This window comes from Bactrocera neohumeralis, chromosome 3 (genome assembly GCF_024586455.1).
Source record: "Bactrocera neohumeralis isolate Rockhampton chromosome 3, APGP_CSIRO_Bneo_wtdbg2-racon-allhic-juicebox.fasta_v2, whole genome shotgun sequence".
Taxonomy (NCBI): Eukaryota; Metazoa; Arthropoda; class Insecta; order Diptera; family Tephritidae; genus Bactrocera; species Bactrocera neohumeralis.
The window spans coordinates 70,926,716-70,947,921 of record NC_065920.1 but is presented as its reverse complement, the minus strand read 5'-3'; the positions used below and the strand labels follow the sequence as shown (position 1 = coordinate 70,947,921).

At 32.3% G+C, this 21,206-nt stretch overlaps 1 protein-coding gene across 8 annotated transcripts in view; it reads right to left on the bottom strand.

Moving 5' to 3' along the window:
• LOC126753023 (protein FAM102B) overlaps positions 1–21,206 on the bottom strand; it is a 195,577-nt gene that overhangs the window by 76,735 nt on the left and 97,636 nt on the right. The window contains exon 1 of one of the 8 annotated variants that reach the window (XM_050464116.1): positions 11,719–12,564. The exons of the other annotated variants lie outside the window; for them this stretch is intronic. The gene's annotated coding sequence lies outside the window, so the exon portion shown is untranslated. Of the gene's footprint in view, positions 1–11,718; positions 12,565–21,206 lie in introns of those variants that run through there. 8 annotated transcript variants of the gene reach the window in all.

Below are 21,206 nucleotides of genomic sequence, written 5' to 3'. Positions count from 1 at the left end.
AACAGAGAATACAGCTACATTTCAAATTTATAGTATATATTTTAGTAACTATAGTGTCTGTATGTACATATCTATATATCTATATTTTTGTAGGTATGTATGCCTAATGATGAGCAGCAACATGCCAGGTGATGACGTTATTGTGCAATTTTAGCCATTACGCAAAGCTTGCTGCTAACAGCTCACAGGCCTGCCTCATTACATTAACGCTTTTGTTGCCTTTACAAGCCAGTTATCAATTATGCATATGTCGTCATAGTGAAATGAAAGCTTTCTGATATCTATTAAAATCAGATTACATATATATATAAATGATCAGCGTGACGAGCTGAGTCCACTTCGGCATGTCTCGCCTATACGTCTGTATATATAGGGTGAACTTAACCCTAAGATTGGAAATATATCTCTAAGAAGCTTCTCAGTTGTCGGAAACGCCAATATTGGACCACTGTGGTAAAGATAAATATGTATATATTTATACCCTCTGTTTTCTTGATTTTGTCGTTGTATCTTCATAACATTTAGACAATTTATGTATAGTATATGATTTTCATTGGAAAAAACAAATTATTTTATAAATATCATTTTTCGAAGATCTTAAAACTACTGAGATGCACTACGTTTGACTGCTCGACAAACCGAGAAGATCTGACTGAACGCATTAAATCAATGCTCTGAACGAAGGTCACAATATTTTATAAAGAATCAGTCTTTGCTATAAAAACTAGATCTTCTAGCAGGGTGAAAATTTTCAACGATGTTGGATAACTATCAAGAAAAACTAAATTAAATATTATCATCAACAAATACTAGTGCAATGGATCAATAATATTAATTCATAATTCACATTCTTTTAAAAGTTCTTAAAACAGTTAAAATACCCAATCTTTAAATGCTGCACAAATCGAGACGATCTCACTAAACGCACGGAATCAATGTAACAGCGAAGAACACATTATTCTACGGCGATATAGGCCTTTCAATGAACAGTGGAACATCTAGCGTTGAAGATATCTTCATCGCAGTTAGAGAATTTAGCTACCCTACCTGTATCAAAGATTAGCTTTAAAAAGAAAAAAGTAAATACAAGCTGGATGCGTCAATACCGTATAGACTAAGGTAAAAAAATCATAGTAGGTTGAAACCCATTGGAAACGAAAGGTAAAATATCAAAACTTAAGTAAAACAAATTATTTTCACAGCATAGACTCTGTAGTCCTTGACCTACACCTCTAAGAATCCTTACAGTGAGATTTTACATTCCTGTCGAAGTTATTGTTATTAATTTATTATTTGAAAATTAAATTTTTAAAACAATTTATTGTGTTTTTATTATAATTTTATTTTTTGTTATTTCATGTTATTGTCAATTGTATTTATTTTGTATTAAATTTTATTATATTTTTTTAATTGTTTGAATCGATTGGGTATATATTTTTCATCAGTGGTCGGAGTTTGTAACAATAAACTATTCATCTATAATTTATAATTTTTTTTTTGAAAATTTTGTACATTACGTTATAATTTTATTTTCGAATTACTGATTATTTTTAGTCTGATTCTAATTTTTGATGTATGCAACAGTTATTATTTATTTTTTTTTTTTTGTATATTTAATTCGTTGTTAATACGAATTTTTCGCCATAATATTTTTTTTACAAATTTTTTATTACTATTGTCCCACTGTACGTCGCAATTTCCTTCGCTTGTCAGCAAGCAAATTTGTGGCCGCTGCTTTTAGCTGTTTTAGTAATTATTTTTACTTGATTGGCAGCCTGAAAATTAATATACACAATGAAATGTATTCAGCAGAAATTAGCCAAGCAAAAAATATCGGAAAACATAAAAAAATATCGGAAAACAGCAAAACAAAAAAAAAATATCAAAAAGCGGTAAAAAAATATTGACAAGAACAATATGAAAAACGTACGCAATTAACCAAATGCGTAGCAAAAATCAGTTAATCGGCTAAGTAATGGAATATCGGGAAAATCAAACAAAATGGGTTGGTCTAAATGCCGAAATTAATACAAACATGCGAAAATATATTTGAGCTTGTGGGTTTTTACGCTTTGACTAGCGAAAATATAGCCAAAATTAATACACGCGCGTCAATGTTTAATTGAAAATGTTTACTATCAGTTGGAGATATGTGTTGTTGCTGATTTTCCTCACATTAGTTTAATAAATAAATGCCGCTTTGAGATAGTGGGGCGCAAGTTGAAAAAATATTTTGTGACTCATTCGTTAAAAAACAAGATAATTGTTTCGATAATTTTAACGAGATGTATAGTATGTGTAGTAACACAGCTAACCAGCTTTTTTAATTAGAAAGCAGTTAGCACAGAACTCGTGAGTTGAGTAATAAATTGCATAAAGTACTTCAGACATTAAACTAGTAGTTTTTCGAAGGCAAGGGAGACATTTCTCTAACTTAGCGGAAGATTTCTTTAACGCTAGATGTTCTAATGTTCAACAAGAGAGTTTATTCATTACAGAATAGTGTGCCCTTCGTTACTACTCTCGATTCATTGCATTTAGTGAGACCTTCTCGGTATATGGTGCAACATCCGGTGTGTTTAACGTGGGTACCTGCTGACGACAGCCTTACTCCACGGCGCTCAAAAGCACAGCGGATCAAAATAAAGCGTTGATCAGCGCCTTGAGAATGCTAAGTATTTGCAGTACCAATTGGCAGTGTGGCATGGGCACACTAACCACCTTGGTAGGGTTCGAGGCCCATCTAAAACCTCTGCCGTGCTTTGGGTCTGGCACCCGGTTGCAATGCAACTCCACATTCAACTGACAAGGTCAGTTCTTCCCGCATTTGGGTTTTAACCACAACCACCACGAATCTCCACAAAGGGCCAAACCCAATGAGCAGATTGGAGTTACCTCTAAGGGCTACTTCTCCCCGTGGTACCAGAAGTCTCCGGTCAGACCTCGTAGCCAAAGGTACTACGCTTCCATACGGCTCTGGACTGATAGCCAGGATATTAGTCGCCTCTTACGACAGGCATGCCTTACCACGGGTATATTCGGTTTCCCGCCCGAACCCAATGGGGTCACTCCTACCCGCAGGGGGAGGTATATGGTGCAATGGAATGTAGTGCATCTTAACTATTTTAAGAACCTTTAAAATATTGATAATTATAAAGTGATTTTATGGATCCATGCTAACTTCGCTGAATATTTCTTTAACGCTAGATGTTCTAGTGTTCATCAAAAGAGCTCATTCATGGTAGAATATTGTATTCTTCGTTACTAATATTGATTAATTACGTTTTTCAAGACCTTCCTGATTTTTGGAACAGCCAAATGTTGTGCATCTTAACTATTTTAAGGGCTTTTAAAACAATAAGACTTATTCAATTAGTATTTTTTCGAAGATAATACTTCATTCAGTTAGGCTGAATTCTTACTTCGCTGAAGATTTCTTCAACGGTAGATTATCCACTTTTCATCGGAAATTCTGATTCGCCATAAAATAATGTTATCTTTGTTGCAAGCAACGGTTTATTTTGTTTTGTAAGACCTTCTCGGATTGTGGAGCACTCAAATGTAGTACACCTGAACTATTTTAAGAATTTTTTAAAAAAATATAATTTATAAAATTATTTTTTAATGCTAAAATCTTTAAAGTTTTCTGAATTTCAAGGCGATCCAAAAGCAAAATTATGAAAACAGACATTTTTAGAAGTCAGCAGATTTTTTATCTTGTGAGAGAAGTAAAAAATAATTTTAACAGTATGGTTTTAAAGACCTGAGATCAGGATAAAGCGTTTTTTGTTTTTTGTTTAGAGACCTTTCATTCAATAAATCAATAAAAATAATGCTCATTTACAAAATTGAAGGCACTGCAATAATCGGCAATTCATTCTGGAGAAATTTTTAAAACCCTTAATCCTTTAGCCGTTCTCCTGGAGGACGTGTCAGAGGTGTCAGAGCAGGAACAAAATGTTACTGCTAAAAGTAACTCAAACTTAAATAATAAGTTATTACTATAGATGAATGCGGGTAATAATCGGAAGGAACAGTCAAGTTTTTTTTAAATAAATTTTTGAACAAAATGGCTGCTTGCCAAAAAAAAGTATTTTTCTTGAAAATCTTGACAGTTCATAGTGGCTTAAAAATCGAAATTATTATCTAATTATGGAAAATCTTTTCCTACGATCATTAGCTGACAAATATGTTTCAGAAGGTCGTTTGAAAGTTTCAAGGCGATCCGACGACAGTTCCAGAGAAGTTTTAAAGAGTTGGGAAGCGTTTCGAAGAAGTTTTCCTTACCGACTCTCGAGCGAGTTTCGAGAAGAATGCGCTTTATGTTTGGGGAGGTGTTTCAGAGAAGTTTTCCTAATCGACTCTAGAGAGAGTTTCTAGCAAACTGGGTGTAAAGTTTTGGAAGGCATTTTGACTAACTTAAAAAATTTCACAAAGACGTTCATAACTGCGAAACTATTTGTCGCAACAACTTCGAAGAATTTTCTTAAACATACTACAATATATACGAAACATCAAGTTCGATTTTTTGAAATTCACAAGTGCCCACAAGGTCCGCAAACACACTTCCGAGTTATTTCAACAAAATAATTCTATTTAGAATAAATTATTTTTTGAAATCATTGAAGTCTTCAACAATAATTATTGACAAAGGTCTTAAGATAAAGTTGTTTGCTGTTAGATTATAAGAAATAACGGTTATCGAGTTACATAACTGTAATTTAATGCTACAAATTTAACTAAGTATTCTTAATGTGTTGCTTGTTCAAATTTTGTATATCTTTTTGCAGCAGCGCGCATTGTCTTACATTTTTCGTAATTTACTTTCGAAATAGAATTGTGGATATATAAAACTTATATATATGTACACCATATATATCCTTAGTATATTTATAGCTGTATATATTTTTGCATTTGCCACACATTTAGTAACTGTAATGGGCGGACTCGCAACTTGGCACTTGGCCAGGTGACACAGAGTCTCTGCGATTGTTCAAATCAGGAATCAGGAAAGGAGAAAGAAGAGAGTGGTATTAAGAACAATAGAGTACAAATGTAATATATATATACGTAGGTATATATATCTAAAAGTACATAAAGGCACTGTGCAACTGTGGCGCTGTGGCAACAGCAGCCTTTACATTCAAATGCTTGCCAAAAAATTGTGGCGAAACAGTAGAGCAGATCATATTTCAATGCAAAAAAGCGTGTGTATGTGTGCAGAGTTGCACAGAGATTCCTTCCGCTTCATTTTGTAAGCAATTTCTTTGCCAAGGATAATGCTGAGGAAATGCGCTGTGCGGTTGAAGCTTTGCAACTGACAAATTTGCAAAATTGCAAGCGCAAATATCTAGCAAAATCTTAAAAGGTTACTGGGCAAGTGGCGTGTCGAGATTTTGCACGATTGAAAGCGAAAGACTTTAGTATATTTATGGAAAGCATTCAATTTGGTCAAACTTTTAGTGTAACGGTATGCTGTTTTTGAAGCAAATTTAAGTATTTTTGTGACAAAGTTGCTTTAAACCAGTTTCTGCTTAAGTTAAAAGCAACATGCGACATTAAAAAGTTTGCTCATATTATTTATATCTACACTGGCTGTCTTACGTTTCACAACTTTATTGAAGCTCCTATTGCTTATGAGCTTTTAAGGTACAAAATATGTGTGTAGTGTACCTATAAACTTCGCTCAAACTCATTAAAAGTGTTTAAAAAGTTTTAAGAGCTGTCTACTGCTTCAACAAGATGGTAGATCGGGTTAGAAAGAGGTGAAGTGGTGGGAATTGCTTGTGCTGTAATCAACACGTTTCTTTAAAATAGTTCTCTCAACTTGGAAAGAAAGTAATATTCGACGGTCGAGCCGTTAGGTGGCGCTGGGTACATGGAATACTTATAAAATGTATTTTGATGATTTTAGAGGACAGTTGAAAGGCTTTTTGTTACATTTGAGCCGAGACTGTAATCTATATATTATATAAAGTCTTAACCTACAGAGTTTTCTTATAGAGCAAAATCTCATAAAGCAATAGCAGAGCCTAAAAAAAAGTTCTAAAGCTTACGTTAGAGAACTTTTATCAAACATCAGAGATAAAGATAAAAAAAAATCAAAGCTTAGCTATTATAAACAAGAAAATCATTTAACTTGGGTTGTACCGAGCTATAAGAAGCCTTCACAAAGAAAAAAGTTTTTCTTACAAGAACTTGATTTTGATCTTTTCGTTTGTATGACAACAATTATATATGCTATGTATAGTAGTCCGATCTGAACAATTTTTTCGCAGCTTTAAGCGATGCTCTGGATAAGGATCTTCGCAAAATTTCATGAAGATATCTTGGCAACTAAACAAGTTTCCATACAACCACTTGACTTTGAGTGGTCAGATTGTATGATAGCTATATGCTATAGGGGTCCGATCTAAATAAAATATTGGGAGATTATAGTGTTGCCTTAGATTATTATTTGTGTCAAATTTCGTGAAGAAGTCTTGTCAAATAAATGAGTTTTCCATACAAGGACTTGATTTTGATTGGCCTGTTTGTATGGCAGCTATATGCAATGGTCGTCCGATTGAATTAATATATTCTGAGGTTGGACCGTTGCTTTGGACAATAATCCATGTCAAATTTTGTGAAGATAACTCGACAAATAGAAATGTTGTCCATACAAGGACTTGGTTTTGATCGTTCAGTTTGTATGGTAGCTATGTGCTATAGTGGTTCGAACTGAGCAATTTCTTGTGAGATGGTAGCAATACCTTAGATAATAATCTATGCCGAATTTCGTGAAAATATCTTTAGAGCTTTCCATACAACGACCTAACTTCAAGTGGTCATGATTTTGGGCGATCAGTTTGTATGGCAGCCATATTCTATAGTGGTCCGATATCTGTGATTCCGACAAATAAATAACTCCTTGCTGAGAAAAGAATTCATGCAAAATTTCAGACCGATATCTCAAAAACTGAGGGACTGGTTCTACTAGAGCTTTCTAAACAAAAAAAGAAGTCTGTTGAGTTGTTGAGTTGAACAGAAAAACGGATCTTTAGCAAGATCTTTATCCATTATCTCTTCAGGAATTTTTTCTCTTACTTCTCTTTTATCTGTTACAAATCGATTCGAACACAGCTTTTATGTTTCTTCTTATGGAACAGTAGGCTCCATAGCATCGAAATCCTGAAAGCCATTTCTAAAAGATGTCATTCTTGAATGCTGAGGTAACCGAACGCCATTAGACGTCGACCAAAGCTCAATGTTTCCAAATTATTTGTTAAAGTCGTGGCCCTACTTCGTTGTTTTTTTTAGTTTGGCATCAGTACTGTGCGTTGGTTATTGGAACAGTTTTCTTCACAATTATCAAAGCGAGCTGGGTAAAAGGGACAGCGGCTACGCTGGCTAGGTCATGTTGTCCGGATGGATGAAAACACTCCAGCTCTGAAAGTATTCGACGCAGTACCCGCCGGGGGAAGCAGAGGAAGAGGAAGACCTTCACTGCGTTGGAAGGACCAAGTGGAGAAGGACCTGGCTACGCTTGGAATATCCAATTGGAGCCACGTAGCGAAAAGAAGAAACCACTGGCGCGCTGTTGTTAACTCGGCAATAATCGCGTAAGCGGTGTCTACGCCAATTAAGAAGAAGAAGATTGTACTGTGCTTTTTGCCGGAGGCAGCAGGTCATTTACTATCCACCACCTTTGATTCCGGCTAAGCTTAGCAATTGTGGAGTTTTGTATAACGGTTATCTTACAGTGTCCCGGATCGCTCTGTTATCTCTTGCTCCCGGGTAGGTCTTCCGTCGGGGCAGTCCATAGAGGATAAGCATCTACGCATATCTTCACCGGAGTTTCCTGGGATGTTTCAGGTCTCTTAAGCCGAGCCTTTGGTCAGGAATGCTTATTGGGTATTCACAGCTAACCTAAGGACTTAGACCGTCTACAGTTAATCAAACTGTACCCCTTGAGTAATTGTGCCTGGCCTCACTCCCCCTTAGGTACTAAGAAATCTGATACTTCTTCTTCTTTATATCAAATATCTTTTTAACAACTGAAATTACTTCTCTTCTTTTCTCTTCTAAAATAAATAAACACATCCTTTTGTGCACAAACTTCACAGTCAAATTGAAATATAACGCTCAAAATAGCTCTCAGCATTGATATATGTATATATATATATGTAGGTATATATGTCATGCAATGTTTACATAAAAAATACATTTCGAATTTGCCATTTCAATTTGAGGCTTTTTTTTTATTGAGCAATTGTGCTCGTAAAAATAATTGCGAGTGCTTAAATTTGGAATGTGGGGTAGCGATAAAAACGGAAATGAAAATAATTCACTTTTGCATTGGCAAACAGCGTGAAAGTAAAACAAGGGACTTGAGAAATACACATACATAAATATAAAGGGAAATGATGTACATATAAAGCGAAACATAGTGCATAACAAATGGTTCATACTGTTATACATACAGACTAATGTTACTAAGCAGCTATCCTTTATGCGATTCAGTGGCTGTCGAAGCAGTCTAAAAAGCAGCCAAAGTAATGTAATGAATTTTTTAAGCAAATTGTGGAGAGCCCTTTGAGTTTTTTTTTTTACTAAAATGCGCAAATTGGCCTTGAAACGAATGGAATGTGCGAAATACTTTGCTTTGCAGAAAATATATATGAAAATCATTGAGCAATTTTTTGCTGTTTCTGAAGCTATTTTGGGTCAGTGTCACAGTCATTTTTAAAAATTTAAAATTTTGCAAATTTTTTCGAAATTGTTTAGAACGCTTTTTAGATCAAGGATGCCAATATTTTTCAATACGATCGAAGGTCTAGCCAATTAGGCCAATTATCAATTGATATGGTGACTGCAAGCATAAAACAAGCTGAATTTGATTTTGATAGCCTTTCAAATATTAAATAAATTTTTGGGGTCTAAAATTATTTTTTATGACTGCAAATTCTCTCAATTTAAAGGCATTTTAATAAACTCCGTTGCCAGAAATCTTTCCTTATAATATAGATAAAATTGATTTTTTGATTTTCTTTTTTTAATTATTTTACAAAACAACCCATTCCGATATTTCCTATGCAAAACAGTATTAAATAGTATGAAAAAAATATCTTAAAACGAGAATGAAAATAAGAAATCATTCCTCTAACGCTATTAAAAAAAAATTCAAAATTCAGCTGGGAAGCTTGCTATTATGGAGAGCAGAAAAAACTTAACGTGATTAAAAATAGTGTTGCGAAAATTTATTTTAAAGAAAATTTAAGATTTCTAAATTATTTAAAAGTTTTCTTAATTGAGTCAAATTAAAAACTATTTAATATTGCTTAATTTATTCAATTAGAATTTTTTAATTTGTTTAGTTTAGGCAATTAGTAATTTTTTTTTAAATTATCTGAATTCAGTAAATTTGAAAACTTGTTTGTTTAATTTAGTCAATTAGAAATTTTGTTTACAATTTTTTTAACTTGGTCATGTGAAAAAATTTTTAGACTAAAAAGTATGAATTTTTATTAATTAAGTGGCGCTTAGAAACATTTTTAGATTAAAAAATATGAATTCTTGTTAATTAAGTGGAAATTAGTACCTATTTGTCAAAACATTTTAATGCAGTTGAAAAACGTTTTTTTTTTCTAATTTAAGATTTATAAATTATTTACAAATTTTCTTAGTTTATCCAATTAGAAATTTTGTTTAAGTTTTCTTAATTTGGTCAATTAGAAAAATTTGTAGAATAAACAGCATGAATTTTTATTAATTAAGTGGCAATTAGTACCTAATTGTCAAACAATTTGAATTAATTTGGAAAAAGTTGAAACATTTTGGTACAAAAATAGTAGCTGTAATAGAGCTAGTATCTGCTTGAAAAGCAGAGGTAAGAAAATAGAAAAGGTTTAGAATATTATAAAAAAGTTGTTTTCTTAATGTACACTTCAAAAAAAAAAAAATTCGTATTTTTAGAACCGTTAAGAACTAATTTTGTGAGCTTAATTAAGTTTGTTCAACAGTTCAGTTGCTCAGTTTAAGACTTATTTGGAAACATTAAATTGTTGGCTCAATAACCTCTCGAAATTTAATTGTATGTCTAAATTGAGTGCGTTCAATCCTTCAGTGACTCAATTAACACCTTATAGCCCAAAATTAATCAATTAAGAATAATTTGTTCTATCATCTATCGGAAACTTAATTCAAAAGCTTTATTAGGTGTATTTAGCACAATAATAATATACCCAAATTTAGAGTTATTTCCATCAAAGGCTTAACAGACAGGAACTTAATTAGGAAATTCAAATTCTTTACACTATTATGAACACTTAACTACCTCAAATACTTTTCGGATATGTATGCATTTAATTTAGTCAATTAAAAAATTGTTGGTACTATAAACTGTCGTTAGCGAATTGTATAAGTTTAATTCAGCATGTTGGACACCTTAGTTACTCAATTAACACTTAATTGCATTAAAGGCTTTTCAGACATAACCTCAATTGTGTCAATTAATAAACTATTTGCGTTATCATCTGTCATATATTAAATGTGTGAGCTTAATTAAGTCTGTTCAACATGTCATTGACTCAATTTAACATATAATTGTCTCAAAGAATTTTTAGCTTGGAGCTTAATTAAGTTAATTATTTACTCATAACTTCACGAATACTAATTGTACTGCTGAATTTAGTGCGCTCAGCACTTCTATGACTTAATTAGCACATTACTGCCACAAACACCACTTTTCAGACGGAAACTTAATTTTTGTGATTAACAATTTGTTTTCTCAATTACTTTTCGAATACTAATTACGTTAGCGTAATTGACTGGTTTCAACATCTCAGTAACACTTAATTGCTTAAATACTTTTCAGACATGTTCTTAATTTAGTCAGTTAGTAACGTATGTGCTCTAACAACTGTCGTTTACTAATTGTGTTAGCTTTATTGATCGGTATCCACGCCTAAATTTCTAAATTAATACTTATTTGCTTTAAATAACTTTACGACATGTCCTTAATTGAGTCAGTCAGCCACTTGTTTGTTTTCGTTTGTCCTTTTTATACTAAATTGACTTCAGTAGATCGATGAAAATTAATCTTTTATATTGTTCCATCAACTTCTGTTAATAACGATAACACTTAATTACTTTAATTTACTTTACGACATGTCCTTAACTGAGTCTATCAGTTACTTCTATAACCTCTCGTATGTTAACTGCGTAAGCTTAATTAATTGACTTCCGTACCTAATTAACTAAATTTAAGACTTAATTGCGTTAAATGTTTTTCAGAAATGTCCTTAAATATGACAAATAGCAAATTGTTTACTCAGCACTTCTTGAAGTAAGCTTAAATGATTGGATTCAACGCATCAGTGGTTCAATTAACAATTGCCTCAAAAGCTTTTCAGGCATGCTCTTAATTAACTTAATTAGAAAATTCTTCACAATAAGTAGTAACAATAAGAAAAAAATTATTTTGAAGCCAAAAAGGCGGAGTCGGAATCTGAGAAAGACGTCGATATGGATCTCGGTTTCTACGACTAAACAGCTTAACACTAAAGTTAAACTCCATATTTGGCTCGTTAAAATGTTATTATTAGACAACATTAAGCAGGTTGGAAATCGTGTACTGCGGTTAAATTAAATTCTTTTCGCGCACTTGAGACAAGAATACTTAAATTATATCTGCCTAGAATTTTTATAAAATATTTCACAATATTATTTTCCACTCACCGATTTTTTCTTGAATTTAAATGCAATGTTGTACTAATGGAGCTGTCTAACTGAACTCACACTGCACAAAATTAACTTTTATATTTATTACTTGCTTTCGAAAATTTTTTCCGTTAATATTCAAGTATTTTTTAGTATGTAGTGTTCGAGTAACTGAAGACTTTTTCTTTTAGAATTTTTTCTAAGAAGTTTACTGAACACTCATTATTATTCAATTTAACCTTATCTAAAACGTGATGTACATTATCTGGATCGTAAATTTTATAATCTTTTTGGTTTTATTATTTGTTTTGCACACAATTGCTTTTTTAAGCAAATATATCACTTCAGCTGATTGAAATACTAACACGTCAGCTTTATTTTTATTTTAAAATAATTTTATTTTAGTAAATTGAACTAGTTATGGCAAAAATATTACTGCTAGGAAACTGCTAAAATTTACACCCGCGCACAGAATAGTCATTAATTTTAGACAATTGTTTTGCACTTTGCTGACGTTTTCAACTTTTAATGACTTCATTAAACGAGAAATGCACACAGTTGCAGCTACTTTTTACACACCGAACATGCAAATGCAATAAAAAGCTGCAGCAAATTAGCACGAAAAAGTCGGCGACATTAAAATTAACAAAATCTATTTGTTTTACGGCGTTTTTATTGCTTTTCGCACAACTCAACTTGTTTGCGCCACAAGCGCGAGCCAGCCGCACGAGCACGAGCGTCAGCGCTAGCCAACAGAACACAATAATATTTAGAATGCACACTCGTGTAAATATCGAAAAAGCAGCTGTTTGCAGGCGAAATGGCAAACCGATCCGTCCGTTGTGTGTCGATATGGTTAACGGAATGAGCGAACATTGGCGAAACTAGCAGGCAGATAGGCAAGCAAAGGCGGCCGATAATCGAACAGGGCAAAATCGAAGCAAAAACAATAAAAGAAAATCTAAAAAAAAAAAACAATAAAAACAAAAAAACAACAAAGAAAAATAAAAACAAAAACAAAAAAAGAACTAAGAAAAAAGTACGAAGCGAAAAAAATTACCAATAAAAGCGATAAAGACACTAAGCGGAAAAGCACAAAGGCACGTAAGCGCAAAAAAATATACAAAAAATATGTGTAAAATAAAAACAAAGGAAATTCGCATAAAAGTGTATTAAATGTTATCTGATGTAGTGAAAATAAAAGAGATAGTGTAGAAATTAGGGCGAATACAAGGCTATAAATATAGTTTTGTATATATTGATCGAAGTATGTGTGGCTTTATGGTGAAGTTTTACTAGAACGGAACAACACTTGATTATGATAAGTGAGTGCAAATTTGGAAATTGTACGAAGGGGCTAAATTGAGTGATAAGAGGCATTATGTTGTCAGAAAACAGTAATATTACTCGTATAGACAAGTAAAGAAGGGCTAAGTTGTAACCGAACATTTTATTCTTTCGGAACTTGCAGGAAGTACCTTCAATATCTTTAGGTAGAAAGGTTTCTAAGTTATATGAGGTCAATGGCTAGTTTCCATCCCATTTCAACTACAAAGATACTCTTTGACTTTCCTTAAGATACCTCACATAGATACCATCAATATATAGGGAGTAAAGTTTAAAAAAGCAAGTATGCCCACGTCAACTTAATTGTATTCAGAAAGTTCCCTTATTGGCCGATATATGTATGTTGCATAAATTCAATTGGAAGTTCGAAAACCTTTCTATTAGGTATAAGAAAGTATAGACCCGATTCAGCCCATTTCAAGAAACATTTCGATCGGATTTCAATAACATTTCTCAGAGATAGACCGATACTTTTGGCGAAAAGTCAGCCAAGCGCACTGAAGTCTTCAAATTGGTAATGTAAAAGCTTGAACCGTTATGGTGGGATTTTGCCAATTTTAGTCTCGAGCTCGATTAACCACTTTTAATGACGGTGATATCGAAAATGTCAAAGCAATAGTGCTTGAAAATCGTAGCAGAAGATCTCTACATCCCCTAGGGATCTACTTAACACATTTTGGTTAATGTTTCAAGTACGAAACGTGTCAATGTTATACTCATTGACTTGTAACCTTTGCAAAAATGTCGTCGAGCAGAGACCGCAAAAAATGTGCTTCAAGTATCTGAGAATCCTTCATTCTACAAACGCTTCATGATGAGGTGGGGAGACAATTTAAGAATATAGCGTCGAAACTGCCCAACAATTTAGCGAGAATGTCGCTCCAAAAATTAGTCGAAAATTAAAAAAAACCAAAATTTGCTGAATACAGAAAATTGGATTAATTGTCAGCAGGCTGGTTTTGGCTCAGGAGCCAATTTTCATGGCGATAATAGAGATTTGTATAAAAATATTTGAAAATGTATTTTTTAGCAGTCCGGGTCAAATTCGACCTACTAATAAAAAATGTTTGGTTTCTTTAACTGATGAAACATTATTTTCTTACTTTAAAATGCATTTATTGGCACTCCGGGTCAAATTTGATCAGAGGATAGAAACAACTAATAAAATTTTTGTTTTTTTAATTGATGAAAATTAAAAAATATATACATAAATCTACATTTCTTTAATTATTTGACAAAGTAATCTTAGTCAGTCCGGGTCAAATTTGATCATAAAAAAATTTTTAAAATTCAGTGCTTAAGTTTTAATCTTACCAATTATTAAACTTTCTTGTATTACTTTATGAGTATAAGTGCTTCGATTTTTGCTTACCTGAAAAGAAATAGAATAATACATCAAATTAAAAAACTGGCTCTAAATAATATTAAGCTAGGTTGGAATCTATATTAAAATAGTTGGTACACAAATGTACAAAAAAGATTGAATATACATTTATGTATATTATATACAAACATGCATATATTTACATACATATATGCATACTATCTTTAATTACAAACTGATATTTTCCGTAAAAAGCGATTTTCAAGCACTAAGCACCAAAGATAATGTTAATGATTAGTTAATACTACACATAGCTCGCACTTTTTGCTCACTATCTCGAGAATAAAAATAAAATGAAAGAGATTAGCGTAACAACTTCATAAAGTGAACGCTGCTGCAAACAAAAATACAACAATAACAAATCGTACGCCAACGCAATCTTATCAGCGAGCGAGGGAGCGCGTTATCACTGTCACTCACTTGTGTGGCTTAGGCGAACAGACTAAACATAAACACAAGTACTAAAGTGTGGCAATAAATATGAAGCAAGCAAATGAAGAGAAGAAACAACAAAAACAATAAATAAAATAATTAATTGTAATATAAGTAAACTGTTAGCGCGAGGCATTTCGCTTATCGCACGCGACAACAGCGATTAAAACTGCTTCGATTCCGAATGATAGGTGTATTTATGAGCGCTTGTGTACAGAGAGATACTTGTTAGAGTGCAAACTGATAAAATTTTGCTTTGCAAAACACATGAAGCGAGTATTTAAATACGATTTATAGAACTTCGATACGCGGCACAAAGGCCACTGGGCGTTAAGATAGCGCTTATGACATTGTTACATAAACAACAATAACAAAGCGTGCAAGTAATGACGGTTTTATGATGGAAATGTGTGCATATTTATTGATATTAACTGCAAGCTACAGGCGAGATTAAATTGAAAAAAAAAAATTAAAAAACAACAAGTTATGGTTAATGCGCTGAAAATCGAGATTACTGCGCGTTTAGGGGGGCGTTCAAGTCTAAAGGCAAGAATTTTAGGTAATTTTTGAAGCGTTGTAAAAATAAGGCAATTAATATTTTTACCATCCATTTTTTATCGTTTTGAAAAGGTTCTCCGAAAATGATTTAAATTTTGAAAAAATTTTAAAATTGTTTTTTTTAGAAATTTGAAAAATTTTGAATTTTTTTTATTTTAGAAAATCTGAAAAATTTTGATAAATTTTTTTTTTATTTAGAAATTTTGAAAAATAATTTTTTTTATTTTAGAAATTTGAAAAGTTTTGAAAAACAAATTTTATATTTTATAAATTTAAAACATTTTTAAAAAATATTTTGTTTTTTTTTTTTTACAAATTTGAAAAATTAAATACAAGAAATTATTTAGAAATTTGAAAATTTGTGAAAAGTATTTTTTTTATTTTAGAAATTTGAAAAATTATCAGAAATTTTAAAATTTTTGTTTTGTATTTAAGAATTTTGAAAATTTTTACAAATATTTTTTTTTTAATTTAGAAATTTTAAAAATTTTGAAGAACATTTTTTTATTTTAGATAATTGAAAACTTTTGAAATACTTTTTTATTTAAGACCTTTAGACCAGAATACCCTTTAAGAGGTTATATCCACTCGTAAATTTCAAAAAACTATATTTTTTTGCTTATATAGTATATTGAATATACATACTAGGGTGTGCCATTTTGAGGCAAGCTTTTTTTTTCAACTGAAAAACAGGCTCAAAACTTTCGAAATGTGTAAAACAAAGTCACTCAAAAGATGAGCTCTTAATATTAATATTAAGACGTGCCTCTTTCAAATTTTCTGTTTTCCACATAAATTACATGGAAAAAAATCATTTTTTTCGTGGTGGTTATTGTTCGGAGGTTATTATATGTGCACGCGGTGACTGCCAGTAGGGATGGTAAACTCGATTCCGATTCTAGTCGAAAATCGAGTTTTCTCGTAAAATAATCGATTTTTCGAATGTCAAGAATCGATTCTTAATCGACTTCGACTACTAAAGATCGATTCCGACTTGATAATTTTACATGACCCTTTTAAATATAGGAATTGCAAATTTTTTTTTTCCGGGAGGCTTCAAATATGAAAAATTACATCAAAAATAGTACTTCGATCATTACTTGGATTCATATATAGTAATAATACATCTTATTTTGAATTTAAGTACATTTTAGATAATTTTATTTTGGAAAAATATCATTTTAGAAAAATCATTTTTTCGCCGGACAACTTTTTTCGGAGCCCCTCCTGGAGATCGGCCAAGAGATCAAAGGGAACCCAAAAGTTTCCAGAATAAATCACCGATTATAAAGATACATTAAATTCTATATATGTATGTGTATTGTTGTTGTTTATTTATTATACAAACCTATTTTTCAAACAGAATTCACTCAAAAATGCGGTTTTCCTGATTCGCAAGTAGCTATGACCACTTAAGTGAAGTGTTGTACTTATGTATATGTATATACATATTTATGTATGTTATGCTTACATATTATGTTTATAGTGCTTCTATATACATATGTATAGCTGTAATATTTAACTAACTGAGCACATCTTTCCACTTAAACAACATAAGTGAGTCTCAAGTCGAGGCATCTGCTTATCAGCGCTTATCACTCATACGCCCTGTCGCCCGGCATGGCACTAAATTTTCACTGCCGTAAAGCATAACTATCTGTGTACACCTATGATACGATTATGTACTTATGTTTATATATGTATTTGCGCACCAAAACATGGCCATAAACTTGAGCGAGAAAACAGTTCAAGTTCATTTTAGTTTTAGCTGGAAAACAGGCGTTCACATTATGATTACAACTCACTTGACGATAAGCGGCGCACACACGCACATTTGCTTTGTTTGTCAGGTTAGAAGTAAATATTGCATGTATGTAGTGCGATTATTACTCATGTGTGTGCTTGCAAGCATATATCCAGTGGATATTTTATTTGTTTGCACCGAGTACGTTGACGCACTCGATAGAAGGCCGCTGCGGCTTAGCATATAAACGATATAGACATACTTATATACATATTATGTATAGGTTGCTATGTGCAATCAATGAGCTTTTCGTTGGAACTGACGGGGAATTTAAACCGAATGTCAATTGTGTGATTGGGAACAAAAAGTAACAAAAGAAATTACAGAAAAAAAATAAAGAAAAATAATAATAATAACAAATAAAATGTCACACCTGTACGTATGATCATATACATATGTATGTCCATATATTTATGTAATTTGTTTTTATACATATATCTATGTACCCATGTATATATATATGTATGTATGTTTATAAGTGCTTATGCACTTTAAAAGCATTTGTTGGCTAAAAGCGTCGGTGTTTGTTCAATTAATTTGCAGTGTAGCACAGGCGGGGGAGCCATTTCGCTATAAATATTGTGTTGGCCGATATGATATGAGTAATAACAAATGATTTATTGTAGTGCAAATAAGTGCCTTGTATACAAGCTTAATGTTTGTATACTTAAAATCGATTTAACAGCTGGATAGTAGTAATATGAAGCGAGTAGAAAATAACAAATAAGAAAAAAATTAAAAATAAAAAAATAAATAAATAAAAAAAAAATAAAAATTAATCAAAAAAAATAAAGGAAAAAAAATATAAATATAATAAAAAATATCTTATATATGAAAAAAAAATCAAATTATAATATTAAAAACTGGCAGGTGTATTTTTTAAAGCATAAACAATATTTATCTTGATTTAGAACTGTCAGTTTGTATGTCAGCCATATGCTAAAGTGATCCGATCTGAACAATACGTTCGGTGATGGTATCCATGTCTTCGAAATTAATCTGTGCCAAATTTTGTGAAAATATTTTGTCAAATCAAAAAGTTTTCCATACAAGTACCTGATTTTCAACGATCAGTTTGTATGGCAGCCATATGCTATAGCACTCTGATCTGAATAATTTCTTCGGATATGGTAGCCATGTCTGCAAAAATAATATATGCTAAATTTCGTGAGAATAGCTTATCAAATAAAAAAGTTTTCCATACAAGAATCTGATTTCGATCGGTCAGTTTGTACAGCAGCTATATGCTATAGCGATTCGATCTGAACAACTTCTCTGGAGATTAAACCATTGGATTAGATAATAATTCGAGCTAAATTTCGTGAAGAAATCTTTTCAAATAAAAAAGTTTTCCATACAAGAGCTTCATTTTGATAGGTCAATTTGTATGACAGCTATATGCTATAGTGGTCCGATGTGAACAATTTTTGGCGAGATTGTAGAATTGCTTAACGTAATAATCCATGTTAAATCTCGTCAAGTTATCTTGTAAAATGTATGAGTTTTCCATACAAAGACTTGGATTTCAACGATAAGTTTGTACGGCAGCTATATGTTGTAGTGGCTCAATCTGAAAAATGTGTTTGGAAATTGTAGCATTGCTTCGCGAAATATTCTATGCCGAATTTCGTGCTGATATCATGTCAAATAAGCATGTTTTCTATACAAAAACTTTAAATGGATTGGTCAGTTTGTATGGCAGCCATAAGTAATAGTGGTCCGATAACGTTGATTACGACAAGTGAGCAGCAGTTTGAGGAGAAAAGAAATTTCAGATGTTTTTTTTTTGTTACCAACTACATGACAGACTGAATGAACCCTGATCAAGGTATGAAAATATATCTTAAACAATAAATTCAAGTTACTACATGATATCAATAATCCAACAGAAAAATATACGAAAGAAACTGAACAAATGCCGATGGTAAACAAATACCAGCACAACAACAAAAAATGTGTCATCAAGCCTTCAAACGGCTGCTGGCATCATAAAATGAATAAATAAATATGTTTGCGCTATTTAAATAACCATACAAGAGAATAAACAATGAAAACAAATAGTGAAAATAATAAAAATAACAAATATGCAAAAAAATTCAGCACAAAAAACTGCCAAAGACTGACTCTCTGTCATTTCCCAGCGCGCATTTTGCATGTCCTTTGGCATTGAAAGGACCGCCGACTGTGCATTTACTTGTCGCTGCATTGCCAGCCGAGCGGGCGGTGCTTGCAGTTAGTGAGCGAGTCAACAGGGCGCCAATGAATTTGAACAACTCGCGCATTTTTTTACATTTTCACCGTTAAAAGATTGCATGCAAAGCAAAAAGTTTGAGTGATTGGTTTGCCGTAGCAACACAGACAAGAGGGGTGTAGTGGAGGCAAACTGAAAGAATCAATGAAGTAGTAGCGAGTGGAGTAGAGAGGGCGAACAGCACAAGCGAATGTTAATAAATTAAATAATTTCAGCGATGGCAGCAAAGTTGAAAGCATAAGAGCGCAAAAGTGTACTCAGCTGAGTTGAAATGATTGAAAAGCTGAATTGCCGGCTTTTAATTATTATAAGTTTGCCACTCGCAGAAAAACGCTGTTGTGATACGGTTTGAGGGGAAGCAACAGCGCATAACGCTTATTAAATAAACTTAGTAAGTACAGAAAAATGTGCTTACATTAATTACTCATACGCCCCGCATGCCGCACTGAGTCAAGTAGGGGTTAATGTAATTACGCTAATTCGGTAGAAAACTGCAGAGCTGGCAACGCAAATTATTAATGATGCGTTGTGGAAAGCCTTTTTTGGTTTGGCATGCTGGTAACGGTAAGTCGTTTGGAGATTTTCGTTGAAAAAAGTTTTGTATGAAAGGTATAAATAGTGATTATCAGTCAAATGTAAGCAAAAGTCAGCTAAATTTTGAATTTATTGATCGGAAAATATTAGAAAAATTTACAAAAATAAGAAAAACGCTATCTCCGGTAACGAAGCTAGAATATTGTTAACGGGTGCATTTCTTAAGCATAAATTGGGTATAAAAAAGCTATATTTTGTTTTTTATTGGTCAGTTTGTACTACAGCTATATGCTATAGTGGTCCGATCTGAACAATATGTCCGGAATTTGAATAGTTGCTTCTAACAATAATGTATGCCAAATTTCGTGAGGATATCTTATCAAATAAAAAATTTTTTCATACAAAGACATGATTTCTAGCGATCAATTTGTATGACAGTTATATGCTATAGTGGTCCGATATGCGAAATTTCTTTGGAGCTTGTAGCTATGCCATTACCATAAATTCATACCAAATATTACAAAGATGTCTTGTCAAATAAAAAAGTTTTCCATACAAAAACTTGCTTTCGATTGGTCAGTTTGTATGGCAGCTATATGCCATAAAGGTCCGATCTGAAAAATTTATTCGGATATTATAGGCTTGCTTTGGAAAATAACGTACACCAAATTTCGTGAAGATACCGTGTCAATTAAAAAAGTTTTTCATACAAAGACTAGCTTTTGATCGGTCAGTTTATATGGCAGCTATATGCTATAAGCATCGAGTCGGCAAAATTTCTTTGGAGCTTGTAGCTATTATTTTAACAGAAATTCATACTAAATTTTACAAAGATATCGTTAAATAAAAAAGATACTTGTGATCGGTCAGTTCTCTTGGAAAATACTGTAGGGGTCCTATCTGCAAAATTTTTCGTAGATTGCCATACAATGAAGATATCTTGTCAAATAAAAATGTTTTCCATACAAAGACTTTTTTCAGCTAATTTTGAACCTAATCCCACTTTGCTAGCCATTTGATCGATTTCATACATTTTAAATGTCTTTACTGTTCATCCTCTGAAATCGCCTTTCATTCAGTAAATATTTATTGATATCATTTTTAATTTTTAACATATTTTGAAGTGTTTTTTCTTATATATTATACAGTTCTCTATAAAAATAAATACTTTCATTCCACCTCCTGCAAGTCTAGTC